The sequence below is a fragment of the Engraulis encrasicolus genome, chromosome 23 (assembly GCF_034702125.1).
Source record: "Engraulis encrasicolus isolate BLACKSEA-1 chromosome 23, IST_EnEncr_1.0, whole genome shotgun sequence".
NCBI lineage: Eukaryota > Metazoa > Chordata > Actinopteri > Clupeiformes > Engraulidae > Engraulis > Engraulis encrasicolus.
In genome coordinates this window covers 12,236,009-12,255,524 of record NC_085879.1, presented here as the reverse complement: position 1 = coordinate 12,255,524, position 19,516 = coordinate 12,236,009, and the positions used below count along the sequence as shown (strand labels likewise).

At 42.7% G+C, this 19,516-nt stretch overlaps 1 long non-coding RNA gene across 1 annotated transcript; it reads right to left on the bottom strand.

Moving 5' to 3' along the window:
* Positions 1 to 12,573: 12,573 nt before the first annotated feature.
* On the bottom strand, positions 12,574 to 13,170 carry LOC134439897 (uncharacterized). The gene is made up of 3 exons (XR_010032892.1): positions 13,111 to 13,170; positions 12,817 to 12,924; positions 12,574 to 12,654 (listed from the first exon to the last, which is right to left on the bottom strand). It is a non-coding gene; the product is annotated as an uncharacterized LOC134439897 (long non-coding RNA).
* Positions 13,171 to 19,516: the final 6,346 nt, after the last annotated feature.

The window sequence follows — 19,516 nt, the reverse complement described above, 5'->3', positions numbered from 1 at the left end:
ACAAATACGGCATCATACAGACCACTTACTAATAATATGGTAATACCATAGTAGCATCACATGACAAAACAAAAACAAAACAAAAATGGTCAGTTTCCATGGTCCCAGGTTTCAGAAACTAAGGCAGATGTCCATTTATACACACCAAATGATGATATGTGAATGTTTGAACATTTCTTCTCTGTGTACCTGTGTCATCTTCCCTTTACCGTACTTTAAAGAGATAATCAATGGCTACACTCTCATTTTGTACTCTACCAGTGCATTTATTTTGTAGATAATGTATAAGTACGTCCCGTTGCAGTTACAGGTTCCACTACCAGAAGCACATCCTGATGATCCATGACAAGTCTATCTGGTCTGAAGGGAAAAGTGAAGGATGGAGATGGTCCATGAGGATGCAGGAAGTTCAGTTTCATCTCTCCAGTGCTCGGCATACATTCCTCAACACATGCTAGCCACCAGTTGCCATCATATACAGCTACAACATACCCTTTGATGCTTGAAAATGTAACACATTCCTTTACTGAGCTCACTCTTTCAACTCTGCCTTCTCTGAATGCTGAAAATGGCCTAACTTCCACTGTGTCCAGGGTTGGACTGGCAGTATGGCATACCGGGCATTTTCCCGGTGGGCCGACGCCCCTCGAGGGCCGATGCCCCTCTTTAAAAAAAAAAAAAAAAAAAAAAAAAAATTTTTTTTTTTTTTTTTTTTTTTTTTTACAAAAGAGACCGGCGGCCCACGGTGTCATGTTGACGGCCCTCGGCCAGGGCGGTTCTAAGGGGTGGCAGAGGGTGGCATTTGCCAGAAATATGATATGCCAGCCCAGGAGCTCCCTCAGATATAATAGACTCAAGCCCCGAAAAAAACGCGTAATAGCGAACGAAATCGCAAATAGCGGTTCAACAAAACATCATTTTCCCCACACACACTCTTTGATGCATGTTTGTATAGACATCATGGCTGTGAACTGGCACATGTGGGGTACCATTCGAAAGCTTACATTCTCCTCTTTCCAGTGGTATGGATGATATTCAGTTGCCATGCACATTACGACAACACTAACACATAGAAGCAGATGTGTGCTTTTATAGGCCTATCCTGAGGAAGACAAAGTCTCAGAGACAATGCACTGTATTTCATTCTTTTGGTTTTCCTTTTCCAAGTTGAATGTGTACCAATGAAGATTTGTAAGTATATGCCTATGCTCTATAGTCCATGTGATAAATATATAGATTTGTTATGATAGACTAAATGGAGATTAATGGTAAACTTTATGGTTAATTCCTGAGACTTCATTTTATATTCCTCCTGTACATTCTGCTAATTTTTAAGGCCAAAATATTCACAGGCATGTGCTAATTGCTGTCTTTGTGGTGGAATGGTGCTGTCTGTGATTCTGTAGAGTAGCCAGTGAGTAGCCACTAAGCATATTATTGTTACTACCAATAAATATTTCAAGAACACACCTCTGTGGTTGGGCTGGTGGGGTTGTCATTCAAGTGTTAAGAAATCCTGAACACTGTCCATTCCACCAACACACTTTAATACAACATTTCGGTGATCTGAACTTCTTCAGAAAAAGTTTGTTGTAGGAATGGACAGTGTGCAGGATTTCTTTACAACTGAATACCAATAAATATACATTTGAATATTAAGTTTAAGTATTGTATTATTTGTAGTTAATAATTTATCCCTCTGTTCTTGTCTTGTCAAGCCAGACTGTTGAGGCAGAAGTTAACTATTTTTGCCTCCCAGACTGTACATTGCAAACCTTTTTAAACCACTATCTGAAGCAAGACGCTCCAAACCCAATAGTGAAGGTCTACAGTATGTGCCTAACATTAGAATAAGTATGTGCCCCCCTCTCTTTGTGTGTGTCCAAGGAGCTGACTTGACTGAAGGGTGCAGATAAGGGCAGTTCATCCCCATCTGTTAGGGGCTCTCTTCTCTCAACTTCCAGGTTTTATGGCAGCTTACATGACCAATTCATAAATTCATTTTTCATAAACAATTGAACGTGAGATCACTGCACGTATAGTGGAGTTTTTTGGTACCTGAAAGAGAGGGGTTTTTTTCCGCTAGAAGACATTAGTTACGTCAATTTAATGGCGGCGCTCCGCTAATTATCGGTATGTGGGGCCGGTCTGAGGCAAAAAATGCCCGGTCCGTTTTGTTGTCCCAGTCCAGCCCTGACTGTGTCCATTGACAATGGCCAGAAGCTGTGTAGTTTTTGAGTACCTGGAATAGTTCTTGCAGATTCCAACCTTTTCAACAGGTTCTCAGCTTCATGATGGTACATCTCTGTTGTGGCAAACTGGCAATGGATGTTCTTGAGAGAGATGCACCATCATGAAGCTGAGAACCTGTTGAAGAGGTTTGAATCTGCAAGAACTATTCCAGGTACTCAAAAACTACACAGCTTCTGGCCATTGTCAATGGACACAGTGGAAGTTAGGCCATTTTCAGCATTCAGAGAAGGCAGAGTTGAAAGAGTGAGCTCAGTAAAGGAATGTGTTACATTTTCAAGCATCAAAGGGTATGTTGTAGCTGTATATGATGGCAACTGGTGGCTAGCATGTGTTGAGGAATGTATGCTGAGCACTGGAGAGGTGAAACTGAACTTCCTGCATCCTCATGGACCATCTCCATCCTTCACTTTTCCCTTCAGACCAGATAGACTTGTCATGGATCATCAGGATGTGCTTCTGGTAGTGGAACCTGTAACTGCAACGGGACGTACTTATACATTATCTACAAAAGACACAGCTGCTGCTTCAAATGCACTTGTAGAGTACAAAATGAGAGTGTAGCCATTGATTATCTCTTTAAAGTACGGTAAAGGGAAGATGACACAGGTACACAGAGAAGGAATGTTCAAACATTCACATATCATCATTGGTGTGTATAAATGGACATCTGCCTTAGTTTCTGAAACCTGGGACCATGGAAACTGATCATTTTTGTTTTGTTTTTGTTTTGTCATGTGATGCTACTATGGTATTACCATATTATTAGTAAGTGGTCTGTATGATGCCATATTTGTGAGTCAAATTCTCTCTGAAATGAATAAAGAACCGAACACCAGCATTTAAGGTGTTGCTAATGACATTGCCGGCTACTTTTGGACAAGGAACTGGCCATTTTAAAATATAGTTTTTTTAGATATTCAATTTTTAATTTTTCAATTTATCATAATTCATATTCTGAGAGTTGTTGTATTCCAAGCTGATTGTGTAATATGTAGAGCCAGAAAAGAGCTTTAAAACAATACCACAGGCATTTTTTTGTGACTAACACTGACTGATATATTCAAGGCTGAATGTATAGTGTCCTACCCTAAAATGTGAACCTTTCCTAGTCTGTTTCTCCCTTAATATTAGTGTCAGATTCAAACCAATGCAGTTCTGGGGTGCTACCTTGCTACTAAAAAGGCACACCAAGTATGATTGAAATCCGGATCGGTCGGGTCCCAAAGCGTCTGATTTCACGTGAAATGACCCCTGTGCATCTCTCTCTCTCTCTTTCTGTCAACCCGCCTCCATATATTTTTCTTCATCCTCCACTTTTTCTCTCTCTCTCTTTTTATTATTATACCTCTCTCCTCCGCCTCCTCCTCATCCCTCTACCCCCCCCCCCTCTCTCTGTATCTATCTCTCTCTCTCTCTCTCTCTCTCTCTCCATCACTCTCTTCTTGAATATTCATGGGGACAAAAAGACTGTTGGCTTTCTGCTGGAACACCCTGAGAATATGTATGGCGGCTTGTGAGCACTGGGGATGTTTATGGAATGTTTAAATAAGGGGGAGGGAGATATATGACCGACAGTGTGTGTGTGCGTGCATGTGTGCGTGTGTGAGTGTGTGTGTGCGAGCGTGCGTGTGTCTGTGTGCATGTGCACATTAAATAAGAAGGGGACAGAGATACACACTGTGAGGCCTTCAAGAAATAAATTAATGACAAGAGGAAAATGTGTGTGATACTGTGTGTGTGTGTGTGTGTGTGTGTGTGTGTGTGTGTGTGTGTGTGTGTGTGTGTGTGTGTGTGTGTGTGTGTGTGTGTGTGTGTGTGTGTGCGCGTGTGCGTGTGCGTGTGCGTGTGCGTGTGCGTGTGCGTGTGCGTGTGCGTGTGAGTCAATGGACAAGTATGTGAATTTGTATGTACAGTATGTGGTGCACAGTCTCACCAACACGTCAGTATATGACTCTGACCAGGTGTGAGTATGTGACGCCAAAGGTTTCTGGGCCACCTGGTCTTATGCGTCATGATGTGATGCAGAGGGGGAACCCTTGGCTCCATATATTGAGGCCTGGTGACAGATACACATTTGGCGTAATATATATTGACCCATTGGGTGTGAGACTGGGTGGTATGTGAACCCACATACCAATGCAAGAAGGGTGCTTACAAGATGTACGTGAAGGCCTATATGTAAATGTATGTGAGAGAGAGAAAAAGGCAGTCAGAGAGGCAGGAAAATAGAGAGAGACAGACAGGGAACACAAAAATGAAAGAGCAAAGATGGTAGAGAAGGTATTATTTCCTTGACCTCACTTGACTCCATCACTCCCTAGAGTCCAAACATTTCTTCCACGTATGGAAGGCTAAGATACTGTATATTGATGAAGTCCATGCACAAACACTTATAAACAGCTCTCATACACACCTATTGACACTGGAAACACAGGTCTACTTGAATTAAACATAATAAGTCACATACACAGTCACATAAAAATTCTAGTCAACATAAAAGCCCTGAACCTCAACAGGTGTGCCCTGACAAATATGCTAAGTACAAGCCTCAAATGTGCACACACAAGCATACACACGCATGCATGCCCACACGCACACAGGAACACGGGCGCGCAGACACACACACACACACACACACACACACACACACACACACACACACACAAACACACGCACGCACGCACGCACACACACACGCACACACACACACATCGAGAGATGAAAACTCAGCAATCTGTCTCGATGAGAAAAACAATGAGTCCGCTACTGCTGAGGCCTGTAATGGTTTTATTAAGATGTAGCAGCCTCTGCTGCAGCCTGGTCAGACTAATCATCATTGTAGCCTAGCATCTCAAGGTCAGTCTGGAAACATGAACGGAAAAAAAGAGCAGGAAAAAAATAGAGAACAAAAAGATAGAGAAAGCACAAATCACAGAGGAAGATACAAAAGGAAGTGGGCTGAACATGGGCTTAGCAAAACAACAAATGAGCCTGACTAGTTAACAGATGCTAACACTCCTGCCTAATAAGGAAGGCATTATGTATCTACGTGCAGTTATTGCAGCGAGAGAGGCAACAGTGAGAAAACAATATACAAATGCTTGGTCTGTTTATAGGCTTAGTCTCTCTCTTTCTCTTTCTCTCTCTCTCTCTCTATTCCTAAACAGTGTTAAAACAAGCATACTTCTCTCTGAGTGTTGTTCTTCAGCCCACTCACAAGCCAATTTAACAAACAGTTAAGTGACCTATTGTGCAAGAGGTTCCAAATTAAAAAGTCCAACTCAACTTGTCGGCTTTTCAAAAAAAGGGTAGGCCTATCAAGTTGAGACAACCACCATGGAGCTTCATTAGCGAGTGTGAAAACTAAAATCCACATCAGCGTGAGAAAAGAGGAAAAGGTGCTGAACTGCTGGATGTTTACTAATTTCAGGACTTAACGGTCGGCAGTGCCAAGCGTGGTCGAGGACACAGAGTTGAGTTTCATTTCAGTGCTTTCACACCAGTGGCGGAACAGTTGCACAGAGGGCCCCAGGAAAAACACTGATAGAGCCCCCATACGACCTGCCAATGTCACAATAGGGCCGCCACCACCAAAACAAGAGGGCCATGGGCCCAGTGGCACCAGTCTCACTCACCCCCACCTATAGTATAGCGTGACTTGCTTCAGGAAGACACTGAGACAGCTGGGATAACAGGTGGAGGTGATGGTTGAGGGGAGGAGAGGAGAGAAGGAGGTGGAAAAGAGAGAAAGGACCAAAGGAAAAAAGAGAAGAGAAGAGAAGAGAAGAGAAGAGAAGAGAAGAGAAGAGAAGAGAAGAGAAGAGAAGAGAAGAGAAGAGAAGAGAAGGGAAGAGAAGAGAAGAGAAGAGAAGAGAAGAGAAGAGAAGAGAAGAGAAGAGAAGAGGAGAGAAAAGGTTAATACATGGAAGATAAGAAGAGGGAGGAAGGGTGCCAAGGACATGCTGGGGAAGAGATGGACTAGAAAGGAAAAAAACAGAAGTAGAGGGAGATGGACAATGTAGTGGAGAGGAGAGGACAGGAGAGGAAAGAGAAGAGAGGGAGGAAGGAAGAGGACTAGGGCAAAGAAGAGAGGGAAAAAGGTGGAGTGTAGGAGGCGGAAGTGTGCCGTCATGTGGACATGATGGAAAGGGAAAAGAAAAAAGAGAGGGGGCGAGAATAGGGTTGAAGAGTTAGGGAGGAGAAGAGGTGAAGAACCTGAAGAGAACAGAGGAGAAGAGGTGAGGAGAGGACAATAGGTGAGGAATAAAAGGTAGAAGAGATAGAGAAAACTGGATATAGTGGATGAGGCACTGTACACTCTCATTAGTCTGTTTGTCTGTGAAATGAGGTGAAAAAGAGAAAAGGTTATAGACGAAAGGAGAGAAGAGATGGAGATGGGAAGAGAAGAGTGGAGGACAGAATAGCGTTGAAGAGGTGTAGTGAGGAGAATAGGTGAAGAACATGAAGAAAAGACAAGGTGAAGGTGAAGAAGAGAGGACAGAAAAAGACAATAGCGTAGGAGGTATGTTGTGTATCTCATTAGTGTTTCCAGTGCCACTGACATTGGCCGGGCCCGGGACAAAGCAATTTAAAAGGACCCCCTACTCATAATGTACAATGTAATGAGGACCCAATTCTGGGGCCCCTCTCTCCCTCGGCCTGGGACAACAGACCTATTTGCCTCCCACCTGCCAGCTTCCCTGGTGTGTCTGGCTGCTGTTGTTGAAGAAAGAATAATAGAATAAAAGAGAAGGGAAGGAGAAAATAGAGGACAGGGTGTTCAGAAGAGGAGTAGAGGTGAAGAAGATGAATTGAGGTGAAAAGAAGAGAGGGGAAGAGAAAAGAGCAGAATAGGGTAGGAGAGGTGTAATGGAGGAGGTATACTGTATACTGTATATGTTTCTCATTAACTTGTCTGGCTGCTGTTGCCGTTCTGCCTCGGCTCAGTAATTATATCAAAAAGCAAAAGTGACCTCTCACAACTTTCCCATCTATTGTCTCTGAGCAGGTAATTATCACTGAGAAAGTGAAACGCAATTATTTTGGGTTATTTATATATTTCTGTTCATTATCTCGAACTCTCTCGTTATATTCGATCTCCTCTCTCTAAGAAGCATAAACACACTGCAAATATACCCATACGTGGGTGTACGCAGTACATATAGCGATCAGACACACAGAGAGATTCGCCAGACACACAGAGATACACACATACTGCAAACACACACAAATCCGCAGGCACGCAGGCAAGCACACACGCAGGCAGGTGTCCCTGACAAGGGTTTGCCAGGTCCAGGACAAAGTTATCTAAAAGGGCCCCCCATCAAATATAATGAAAACCATGACAACTGACCCCTTTGTCACCCTCTGTCGGCTTCCCTGTGTGTGTGTGTGTGTGTGTGTGTGTGTGTGTGTGTGTGTGTGTGTGTGTGTGTGTGCGTGCGTGCGTGCGTGTGTGTGTGTGTGTGCGCGTGTGCGTGTGTGTGTGTGTGTGTGTGTGTGTGTGTGTGTGTGTGTGTGTGTGTGTTTAGGGATTTAATTCACAGAGTACATAGATTATTTTTGCATTTCCATAACTGCCATGAGAAAGGCCTGATGTGCTAAAACGTTTAATTTGCTTTTAATTACAGTATATGTTCATTATACCTACCCTGCAGTGAGTAGTGATATTTATTTACCGATACCTAGGGGTTTGGGTGTGTGTGTGTGTGTGTGTGTGTGTGTGTGTGTGTGTGTGTGTGTGTGTGTGTGTGTGTGTGTGTGTGTGTGTGTGTGTGTGTGTGTGTGTGTGTGTGTGTGTGTGTGTCTGTGTGTGTGTCTGTGTGTGTGTCTGTGTGTGTGTGTCCCAGAACATAATCACACCCACCAATCCACACACACACACGTCACATGCACATACAGTACATGAACACATGCACGCAAGCACGCACGCACGCACGCACACACACACACACACACACACACACACACACACACACACACACACACACACACACACACACACACACACACAGTACAACCAGCATAGACTTGAAGGTTGTGGGTTTTCTGACCTGATACTGCACCCACAGTAATATACACTTTATGGGGCAGTCATTGACATTTTCATTATTGTTTGTCAATTTTATTGGCACTCACTTGACATTAAACTAAAAACATTTTCGCAACTTGCCTGCCAGTGGTTTATGACAAACATACAGCGTATACTCTAGCTATAACCCAGCCAGGCAGATATGGAAGAGGGATGTGTGGTGATGCGGTGTCATGAGGTTTTTCACAAGTTGACAGAAGTTTATGGCGAACATACAGTGTATACACTGAAAGAAAAGTTACTTCAGATTTACATGATAATATCATGGACATCGGTTGCACATGTTATTTTCATGTTTCCTAAAAATAATGTATTCATGTCATTCAAAAATGATATTGGCTTATAGAACAAACATGATATTTTCATGTTAATATTTTATGTATTATTTCAGTTCTTATTTCATGTATAATACATGTTTCTGCTTTGCAAGAAACATGTTTTTTTCATGTTTCATTTACATGTTAATGTTTTATATATTATTTCAGTTATTATTTTATTTATAATACATGATTCTGCTTTACAAGAAACATGTTTTTTTCACGTTTCATTTACATGATAATGTCATGGACATCGGTTGCACATGTTATTATCCTGTTTCCTGAAAATAATGTTTTCATGTCATTTGAACATGATATCAGTTTACAGTGTATGACAGTATATGAATGTCTGATAAGTAGCAATATATATGGCACATAAAAACATGATTTTATAAAATATATAAAACATTTACATAAAAACACAATTTCTGTGCTAACTTTACACAGAAATTGTTTTGATGTAAATATTTTATTTTATGTATAAAACCATGTTTTTATGTCCTATATATATTGCTACTTGATCAGACGTTCATATACGGTCATACACTGTAAACAGATATATCATGTTTATATTGTTATATATTGCTACTTGGTCAACCAATATTTACATGTTTTTATACTTGAGAATGAAGAGACTTAAACTGACTTAAAACTGCAGTTTTTTTATTATGATTATTTCATCAAATACACTTTCCAACGGTACTCAACAGCTTAACTCATTCAGTTAAGTGACCGACACCCCCAATATGCCAAGTCATTTTAGAGAGAGAGAGAGAGAGAGAGAGAGAGAATGCATTAAATGCACACACAAAACTACATCCAACAAGATAAAAGGCACCTTCATTTCAAAACATTCATTATGATTGTACCTAAACATACAAGCACTTGCCAACAGCTTTGAGAGAACAAAAGGAAATGTCAATGGGGAGCTGCATAGATAGATAGATAGATAGATAGATAGATAGATAGATAGATAGATAGATAGATAGATAGATAGATAGATAGATAGATGCACAAATTCTGAAGACAATAGTAAAGTTTTAGTTCAGGGACATAACTTTAGGCTACTTCACAATGAAAACTCCAATGTATTTCCAGATCATGAAAGACCCTTCAGGTACATTACTTAGACACATGTTGAAAATGAACTCTTGGCAAAGTATCTAAAAAGCAATGACCTCCTAAATGCACACAAATTCTGTAGACCTTAGTAAAATTTTAGTCCAGGGACATGACTTCAAGCTATTTGACAGTGAGACCCAATATGCAAATTGAACTTTTCCAACAGAACACTTAGCCAAGTCATTCATTTCGTTCGGGCTTGCTCTGCTCTCTCAGTCTCTTCCAGTATGATTGTGTGTGTGTGTGTGTGTGTGTGTGTGTGTGTGTGTGTGTGTGTGTGTGTGTGTGTGTGTGTGTGTGTGTGTGTGTGTGTGTGTGTGTGTGTTTTGAATGCTTGCTCTGAGCTGAGGCTCAGTCTCTTCCAGTACGAGTGTGTGTGTGTGTGTGTGTGTGTGTGTGTGTTTTGAATGCTTGCTCTGAGCTGAGGCTCAGTCTCTTCCAGTACGAGTGTGTGTGTGTGTGTGTGTGTGTGTGTGTTTTGAATGCTTGCTCCGAGGCTCAGTCTCTTCCAGTACGATTGTGTGTGTGTGTGTGTGTGTGTGTGTGTGTGTGTGTGTGTGTGTGTGTTGTGAATGAGTTGGTTTTTCAGTACCTGAACCTTTTTGGACAGCATGGTGCCTTCCAGCTCCATGATAATTTTCTGCAGGACTTCAAAAGTGCGCTTGAGGCCGTCGGGGTAGTTCAGATTTAGGGCGTAAATCAATCCAAACAACAACGCGACAGCCAATGGCACATTATCCACATCCTGCAACACCTGCTGGCCTTCCAAAATGATGCCAATGTCATCTGCTTTGCTGGTGGCATCTGCTTTGACGATGTAGATCCCTACAGTCGTTTCCTCCATTCCCTCTTGCACTTGGATTTCGTCTTGTGCCTGCAGAGGGAACAGTCAAACGAAAGAGAAGATCAAACAAAAGAACAGTTGTTCAGTTGGAGTTTGTTGGGAAAAGGGGTTAGTGTTTGGAGTTGGTGGTTTATAGAAGGAACTCCCAACATCCCTTTCATGGAAAACTCTACTTCTACGCCGTACCCTGTTTTTGGGCCAAAGGGAACGTAGCCCCTGCGGATGGGGTAGGCTGCAGGCCTGCTCACTTTTTGCTGAAAGTACTCAACTACCATAACATTGCAATGACAGTAGCGAGAGCCATAAGTAACAGATTCAGACATAACCATTACAATTTCAGTGACAGTAAGGTTAAAACATAGGCTCTGCGCTATGGAGGTTAGAGAGAGAGAGGGCACAGAGAGAGACAGTGTGGCAGAAGAGAGACAGAAATAGTGAAGTGTGAGAGAGGGGAGAGAGAGTGAAAGAGCGAGAGAGAGGACAGAAAGACAGAGAAAGGGGAAAAAGACTGAGACGGAGAAGGGGCACAGAGAACATCATCACCTTGCGACATGCACAGCACACTGCTTGTACTCACCACAAACGCGCGAAGTAGACATTCGGGGTCTTCATTGAGGTACACACACAACGCCTTCAGGATGCATTCACGTCCTCCATCAACATCATCATCCTGCATCAAGGAAGGATAAATTATTTTATGGAATTTTAACAAGGAACACACAAAATGCCTTCAGGATGCATTCACGTCCTCCATCAATGTCATCATCATCCTGCATCAAGGAAGGATAAATTATTTTATGGAATTTTAACAAGGAACACACAAAATGCCTTCAGGATGCATTCACATCCCCCATCAACATCATCATCCTGCATCAAGGAAGGATAAATTATTATTTCATGGAATTCTATGTCAACACTAATCAGCACTATCCCAAAATTCTCAAATTCTCTTACCTCAGTCATGCAAGCCAAAATGTTCTCTAGGCGTTTGCCAATCTGTCCTCCTCTGTTTTTGAACAGCTTCAGCAGCTTGTCAGACAATATGTCTAGCTGGGACAGGAATCTCGACTGCAAGGGCATTGTAGTTATTCTCTTGAATTCAGCATTTATCTGAAGACACAAAAGAGACAAATCACATACAACTTATAATGCCAAACTCTATGCTAACTTCATATAGGACAGTGGTTCTCAAGCTTTTTTTTGAACAAACGCCCCCTTGACCTCATCATAAGCCTGACAACACCCCCCTTAGTATTAAAAAAGAATGCCCCCCAATAGCAACTAAGCACCTCTCCCTATCGCTGTATCCTTCCCACCGCCCCCGTTGAGAAACACTAATATAGGGCATACCTCGTCTACTTCAAAAAGCACGAGAGAGAGAGAGAGAGAGAGAGAGAGAGAGAGAGAGAGAGAGAGAGAGAGAGAGAGAGAGAGAGAGAGAGAGAGAGAGAGCAAGAGAGAGAGATAAAAACAGTCAGTCAAGTCTCTGTTTTTGACCAACTGTTGCATGCGCACAGTGATGCAAAATGAAAGCATTCCATGTCTTAAATGTGCATGGACATTCTGAAAACATGCATGAATACCTTGCAGGGCGACCAAAGTCCCGAGTTTGCGCTTCTAATGGGTCAGCAAATCGTGCCTTGTTGGAACGACTATGAGCGCCCCTTACAACGCCACATTCACCTGAGAGAGAGAGAGAGAGAGAGAGAGAGAGAGAGAGAGAGAGAGAGAGAGAGAGAGAGAGACAGACAGACAGACAGACAGAGAGAGAGAGACAGACAGACAGACAGACAGACAGAGAGAGAGAGAGAGATGAAAACAGTCAAATCTTTTTGTTTCTGACCAACTGTTGCATGCACTGTGATGCAAAATGAAAGCATTCCATGTCTTAAATGTGCATGGACATTCTGAAAACATGCATGAATACCTTGCAGGGCGACCGAAGTCCTGAGTTTGCGCTTATAATGGGTCAGCAAATCGTGTCTTGTTGGAACGACTATGAGCGCCCCTTACAACGCCACATTCACCTGAGAGAGAGAGAGAGAGAGAGAGAGAGAGAGAGAGAGACGGAGACGAAAACAGTCAAATCTTTTTTTTTCTGACCAACTGTTGCATGCGCACAGTGATGCAAAATTAAAGCATTCCATGTGTTAAATGTGCATGGACATTCTGAAAATGTGCATGAATACCTTGCAGTGCAAGCAAAGTCCTGTGTCTGCACTTATAATGGGTCTGCAAGTCGTGCGTGCCTGGTAGGAACTACTACCGACTGACTACCCCTACACCGCCCAATTCACCTGAGAGAGAGAGAGAGAGAGAGAGAGAGAGAGAGAGAGAGAGAGAGAGAGAGAGAGAGAGAACAACAGTCAAGTTTTTCCGTTTTTTTTTAATTTTCTCACCAACTGTTTCATGCACCGTGATGCAAAATGAAAGCATTCCATGTCTTAAATGTGCATGGACATTCTGAAAACATGCATGAATACCTTGCAGGGCGACCAAAGTCCCGAGTTTGCGCTTATAATGGGTCAGCAAATCGTGCCTTGTTGGAACGACTATGAGCGCCCCTTACAACATTCACCTGAGAGAGAGAGAGAGAGAGAGAGAGAGAGACAGACAGAGAGACAGACAGACAGAGAGAGAGATGAAAACAGTCAAATATTTTTGTTTCTGACCAACTGTTGCATGCACTGTGATGCAAAATTAAAGCATTCCATGTCTTAAATGTGCATGGACATTCTGAAAACATGCATGAATACCTTGCAGGGCGACCGAAATCCTGAGTTTGCGCTTATAATGGGTCAGCAAATCGTGTCTTGTTGGAACGACTATGAGCGCCCCTTACAACGCCCCTTCACCTGAGAGAGAGAGAGAGAGAGAGAGAGAGAGAGACAGAGACGAAAACAGTCAAATCTTTTTTTTCTGACCAACTGTTGCATGCGCACAGTGATGCAAAATTAAAGCATTCCATGTGTTAAATGTGCATGGAACATTCTGAAAATGTGCATGAATACCATCTACTTGCTGCACCCCAGTAGGCACCCCAGTACCATAATCAAGCAAGACTAACTTACCAAGCAAGACCAAGTTTAGTACATTCACACAATACATAAAAAAATAACTGAAAGATAATGACATTAAGTAATGTGCATTTAGCTGCTACAAGACAGAACTACCGTTATGACATGCATGTCCTTGGCAATTACGCGCCATTTAGCTAGCCATGCTAACACTGGTGAATGTTAATTTTAGCCAGCCTTCGCTGCTAACACTGTATTACACAATATGGGGCACTGAACCTAATGTTCCCTCGAACTCAACATTTCGGGGAAAAATGTAACTTTACCTTGCAAATAAGTATTTCACTCGTCTTTTAATCTCCGAAGTGAAAAAGGTTCTTCACGATGCTAACAGACATAACTACCGTAAAGACTTGTACCGGTATGTCCTTGGCAATGATGAGCCAGTTACATTGAGTCTCAATGGCCAGTTAGCTAGCCACGCTAACACTGGTGAACGTTATTTTTTAGCCAGCCTTCCTACTGACATCGTGTTACACAATATGGGACACTAAACCTAATGTTCCATCGAACTCAACTCAAACTCAACATTTCGGAAAGATATTAGTAATTTTACCTTGCCAATAAATCCTTCCATCGTCAAATAATCTCCGAAGTCACTGTAAACGTTGTTCCCTCCACAGCCGATTCTGTAGTTCCTCTTGTCGAGGCAGATGAGAAAGGAAAGATGGTGGGTGTGCACTCACGGGATAAGTGTGCTTAGAATCATCTTTTTTCTTCCAACTGTCAACATTCTTCCCACAAATGAGCTCTTGTACAAGCAGGAGAGAAACAGAAAAATTGTGGATCTACTTCTCCTGATTGCCGACCATAGCTGAAGCTGAGGCAAAAGCGTTGCGTCACCGCTAGGGCAGGGCCTGGGTAGCATCTCAACCTCGTTTGAGTTTTTAATGACGTGTTTAGAAGCAGATTGGGCGGAGATTAAAAAAAAAAAAAACCTAACAATTTCATGTTTTCTCAGCATGAATTTATCTAACAAATTGTTCACCGCCCTGAATATAATAGTTCTACATGATTTATACATGTTTGGAGAAGGAACATGAAACAATCATTTTCAATATACTAAATAATTACTTAAACATTCAACAACCCCTGATTTCCATTCTTTTCAGTGTAGCTACATAATGCACCCAGCCCAGAATGGACTTTGTGGTGCTGTCTCTGTGTAAAATCCTGAGATATGGAGGAGTGACAAGCATTTGGAACAGGGACATGGCCTGGTGCTACACAGCAGATTTTGCAGTGTCAATTCAACACATGGAGAGTCAAATGTAACACTAATAGTGTTGGTCCTACACTGTAAGGATTGAGTTAACACTAATTTACTGTGTAGCCCTATGTTTGGCTGATGGGGATGGGGTGTGATGTCAGATGATGGGTGGTGGGGGTGTGGGATAAATGATGGGTGGATGGAGGAGAGCGAGATGGATAAGGGCGGAGGGAGAGGAACAGGGGAACAAAATCTAATCTGCAGAGCAGCTTAGAGTCCCAGAGAGCACAGCACGCGCACACACACGCACACACACACACACACACACACACACACACACACACACACACACACACACACACACGCATGCACCAAAAAGAATCTGTAAGGAAAGGGCAACATGTCTCTCTGAGTCAGTGGAAAGTCAAGGAGGGAATGAGGGAAGGTTGCGTGTGCGTGTGTGTGTGTGTGTGTGTGTGTGTGTGTGTGTGTGTGTGTAGCCTACGTAGGCCTACATGTGTGCATGTGTAGGTGTGCGTTGGGAGTGCATGTGTATCAAACATTCAAACATTTTCTCTCTCTCTCTCTCTCTCTCTCTCTCTCTCTCTCTCTCTCTCTGTCTCTCTCTCTCTCTTCTCTCTCTCTCTCTCTCTCTCTCTCTCTCTCTCTCTCTCTCTCTCTCTCTCTCTCTCTCTCTCCTTCCTATTTACCAACTCAGTTTGGTTCAAGGAGACATTATGAGTGAAGCAGGGGATTGTTCCCATTACATTAAAGGGACACTGTGTGAGATTTTTTGTTGTTTATTTCCAGAATTCATGCTGCCCATTCACTAATGTTATCTTTTTCATGAATACTTACCACCAGCATCAAATTCTAAGTATTCATTATAACTGGAAATATTACACTTTTCATACATGAAAAGGGGGATCTTCCCCATGGTCCGCCATTTTGAATGTCCAAAAATAGCCATTTTTAGCTGCAAAAATGACTGTACTTGGACCATACTAGAAAATATTTGTATATCAATTGGTAAACTTTCATGTGAAGATCAAATTTAGCAATAGGCAGCCCAGTTTCAATGAGCAGCATAGTTGCAGTACCTTTTTTGACCATTTCCTGCACAGTGTCCCTTTAATGACTATGAGGAGCGTGTTTTCATCTGCTAAAATGGGCTGATTATTTTCAATGGCAAAAAGGCTGATTATTTGTAATGCCATTTTAATGGTTTTCAAACGGCCTTTTAAATGTAATACTATTATTGTCACTGGTATTGCTCCTCTCTCTCTCTCTCTCTCTCTCTCTCTCTCTCTCTCTCTCTCTCTCTCTCTCTCTCTCTCTCTCTCTCTCTCTCTCTCTCTCTCTCTCTCTCTCTCGTATATTTAATGCAATACAGCAGCTTTAAGACTCTTTTTCTAATGCCTATACTATATCCCATCCCACTATGAAAGTGAAAGGCAAGGGACAGCTCTCAGCAGTTGGTGTCCTTGCGGGAGACAAGAGTACAGCCTGACAAAAGCAAGAAGTTCCTTTGATGGGCCCAATCTGAGTCCACTCCACTCCAATACACAGTGAGGACAGAAGAGAGGAGTGGAGAGGCAGGACGTAATTAATATACTTGAATGACATTCAGGAAGCGAGTGCACTCCATGAATTGATTATTATGACAGGCCCAGCTGTCTGACTAATAATAGCTGATCCAAAATGAACCACACAGTGCACTCCCTAGAGTGGCTGAATAGAATGAGAGTGCATAACATAAAAAAGGTTGGACCGAGTTAGATCTAGTGTGATGGGCCTGCATCAGTACCAGAGGACAAAACCCAATAGCAGGAACCCAGTCCAAAACAAAAGCTTGTAAAAATCTGATATGGTCCACACAATGTGTTCTCTGAAGCGTTTGAGACAGTAAGAGTGGAACAAAAAGTCAATGTCTAGTTAGTTCTACTGTGATAGTTACTGCATGTATCAGGACCACAGAATCAGACCCAATAGCAGTGACCCTGTCAGTTATCTGTCATAAATGCAGATTCAACATGATCCACACAGTGCATTCTAGGGAATCTGTGAGATGTTGGTGTGGCTCTGGCACCAAAAGTTTGGGCCAAGTTAGTTCTGTTGTGAAGGCTCACTATCAGCACCACAGGACCAGACCTCTCCAAAGTAAAGGAGTCTGATGCTATCTGGCTAGATGGAGTGCCAACGAGGGACCTCGTGAAGTAGGGTGACTGGGGCCCTAATTGGATGCCAGTGGATACCCTACTACTGGATCTATGTCACACAGGTCTGTGATCAAAACACATTCGTAACGGCAATTACAATTTTGATGATTAATGTTTTATCTTCACCACCACGTTCAGTCTAATTCTCCACTCTGTGTGTGTGTGTGTGTGTGTGTGTGTGTGTGTGTGTGTGTGTGTGTGTGTGTGTGTGTGTGTGTGTGTGTGTGTGTGTGTGTGTGTGTGTGTGTGTGTGTGTGTGTGTGTGTGTGTGTGTGTGTGTGTGTGTGTGTGTGTTTGTCTTCTTTATCTGTCCTGGAAGGCTCCATGGGTGTGAGATAAGTGGAAAAGAAATCAAAGTGCCATTAGTTCTAAAGCCAAGGTGTTGCCTTGTAGCCACATTGAAAGTATTTAGAAGTAAAGGTAGGCCTACTTTTGTTTTTGACAAGTATAAGAGAGACTTTAAACACATGAAGTAGTTCGTAGGAAGTAGGAAAGAATAGTTTGTAGGAAGTAGGAAAGAATATGCTATGACAAGGCACTTTGTGGAGATCCACAACAACAAAACGGTTAAGTTCAGTGCTATGGGCATTGACTGTGTCCCTTCTATCTCTAGGAGAGGGGACAGACAAAAACATATTAAATCAGAAAGAGAATAGGTGGATATATAAATGAAATGCGACGTCAACTCCTGGACTGAATGATTCATTTGATATGATGCCTTTAGTACACTGCGTTGTAATTTGTATTTGGTATAGGGGAACCCCCCTTTTATACTGTTTCATGAATACTGTATGGATATTTTTTTGTTTCATTTTCATTTTTTCCTTTCATGCCTTTTCCCCTAGTTGTGTGTGTTTTTAGGACGACGAGGAGGCGGTGCGTCATGACCAATTTCCGCCCACCTGTTAATCACCCGTCAAACTTTTTTTTTATTACCTGCGCCAGTGACGCTTCAGTATTGACTCTGCCCTGATGAAGGCCACTCCTTGGCCGAAACATGTTGGCGTTTTCAACTTTTCTACAATGATTTAACCATTTAATAAAGCTATTTTAACTTTTTTGGGAAGAGTGCCTTGGATACTTTGTTTCATTTAGTTCGTAGGAAGTCTTTGTAGCCAACTCACAAACTGGGCCGAAATACACACACGCAATTGTTAAACCACTAACTTCTGTAAAATGAACAACATTACTCAAAACAATGTACTTTACAGGCTGATGTTTGCTAGCAATTTATCTTTCAATTGTGAGGAATGTGGATTGACATAGCCCATAACCTCCGGCTGTGACTGTATGGAATCCAAAGTGTGGTCAATAGGCCTACCTCATTCGAACCACAAAACGTATTCATGAATGGAACCAAAATAATGGAAGATGAGAATAAATAAAATTAACTTTCTGAAATAGTTTGGAAAACTGTGCAAAAGAGTGAGAAAGTGGCCCAAAAGAATGAATTCAGAACTTTTAAATCCAAGGTCCTAAGTGACCAGCAGTAATGGAAATAGTCAGACTTTTAGAAGTTTCTTACAGACTTTTTAACCTTCCTGTGCTAGAGTAATGAAAAAACCTCAGGTGCTGCTACTTGCTTGGATAGTGTCAACGGATGATTGCCATCTCTCTCTCTCTCTCTCTCTCTCTCTCTCTCTCTCTCTCTCTCTCTCTCTCTCTCTCTCTCTCTCTCTCTCTCTCTCTCTCTGAATGTGTGCGCTTAGTTTGAGTGCATCAGTGTGTGAGTCTCAAGAGCCACATGGTGTGTGTGTGTCTGCATGCGTGAGCCAGCATATCCTGTGCTCCAATGCTCCATCAATGCTCCATCAAAGGCACATTCATTCCTCCAGCTCCACACACACACACACACACACACACACACACACACACACACACACACACACACACACACACACACACACACACACACACACACACACACACACACACACACACACACACACACACACACCACACACACACACCACATTGCCTGCTCCAGCTCCATCTCCATCCTCAGCCAGTGCTAATATGGCAGCGAGCCTCATCCATAAGCAGCGGTAGAGAGCAGTAGAGGGCAGTGGAGGCTGCCTCCCTGTTTGGCTATTTGGGATGCCAGCCCAGCTAATGAGCCACACTCCAGCCTCCAGATGTACATGACACAGCCAAGCCTCACTCCCTGCCTCTTGGCCTGGCTGTCTCTATGTCTGCTTGCCCGTCTCACGGCAGAACCCAGAGTCCCTCTCTTTACTGGTCCCTGTTTGACTGTCTGTCTCTCTACATCTACCTGTCTACCTGCCTGCCTCACTGCCTTCACAACATTGACCCTGCCTGTCTGTCTCTGTATGCACGGGTGCCTATACCTGTATTTCTGTTTGCCAGTGGTCCACAGGTAAAA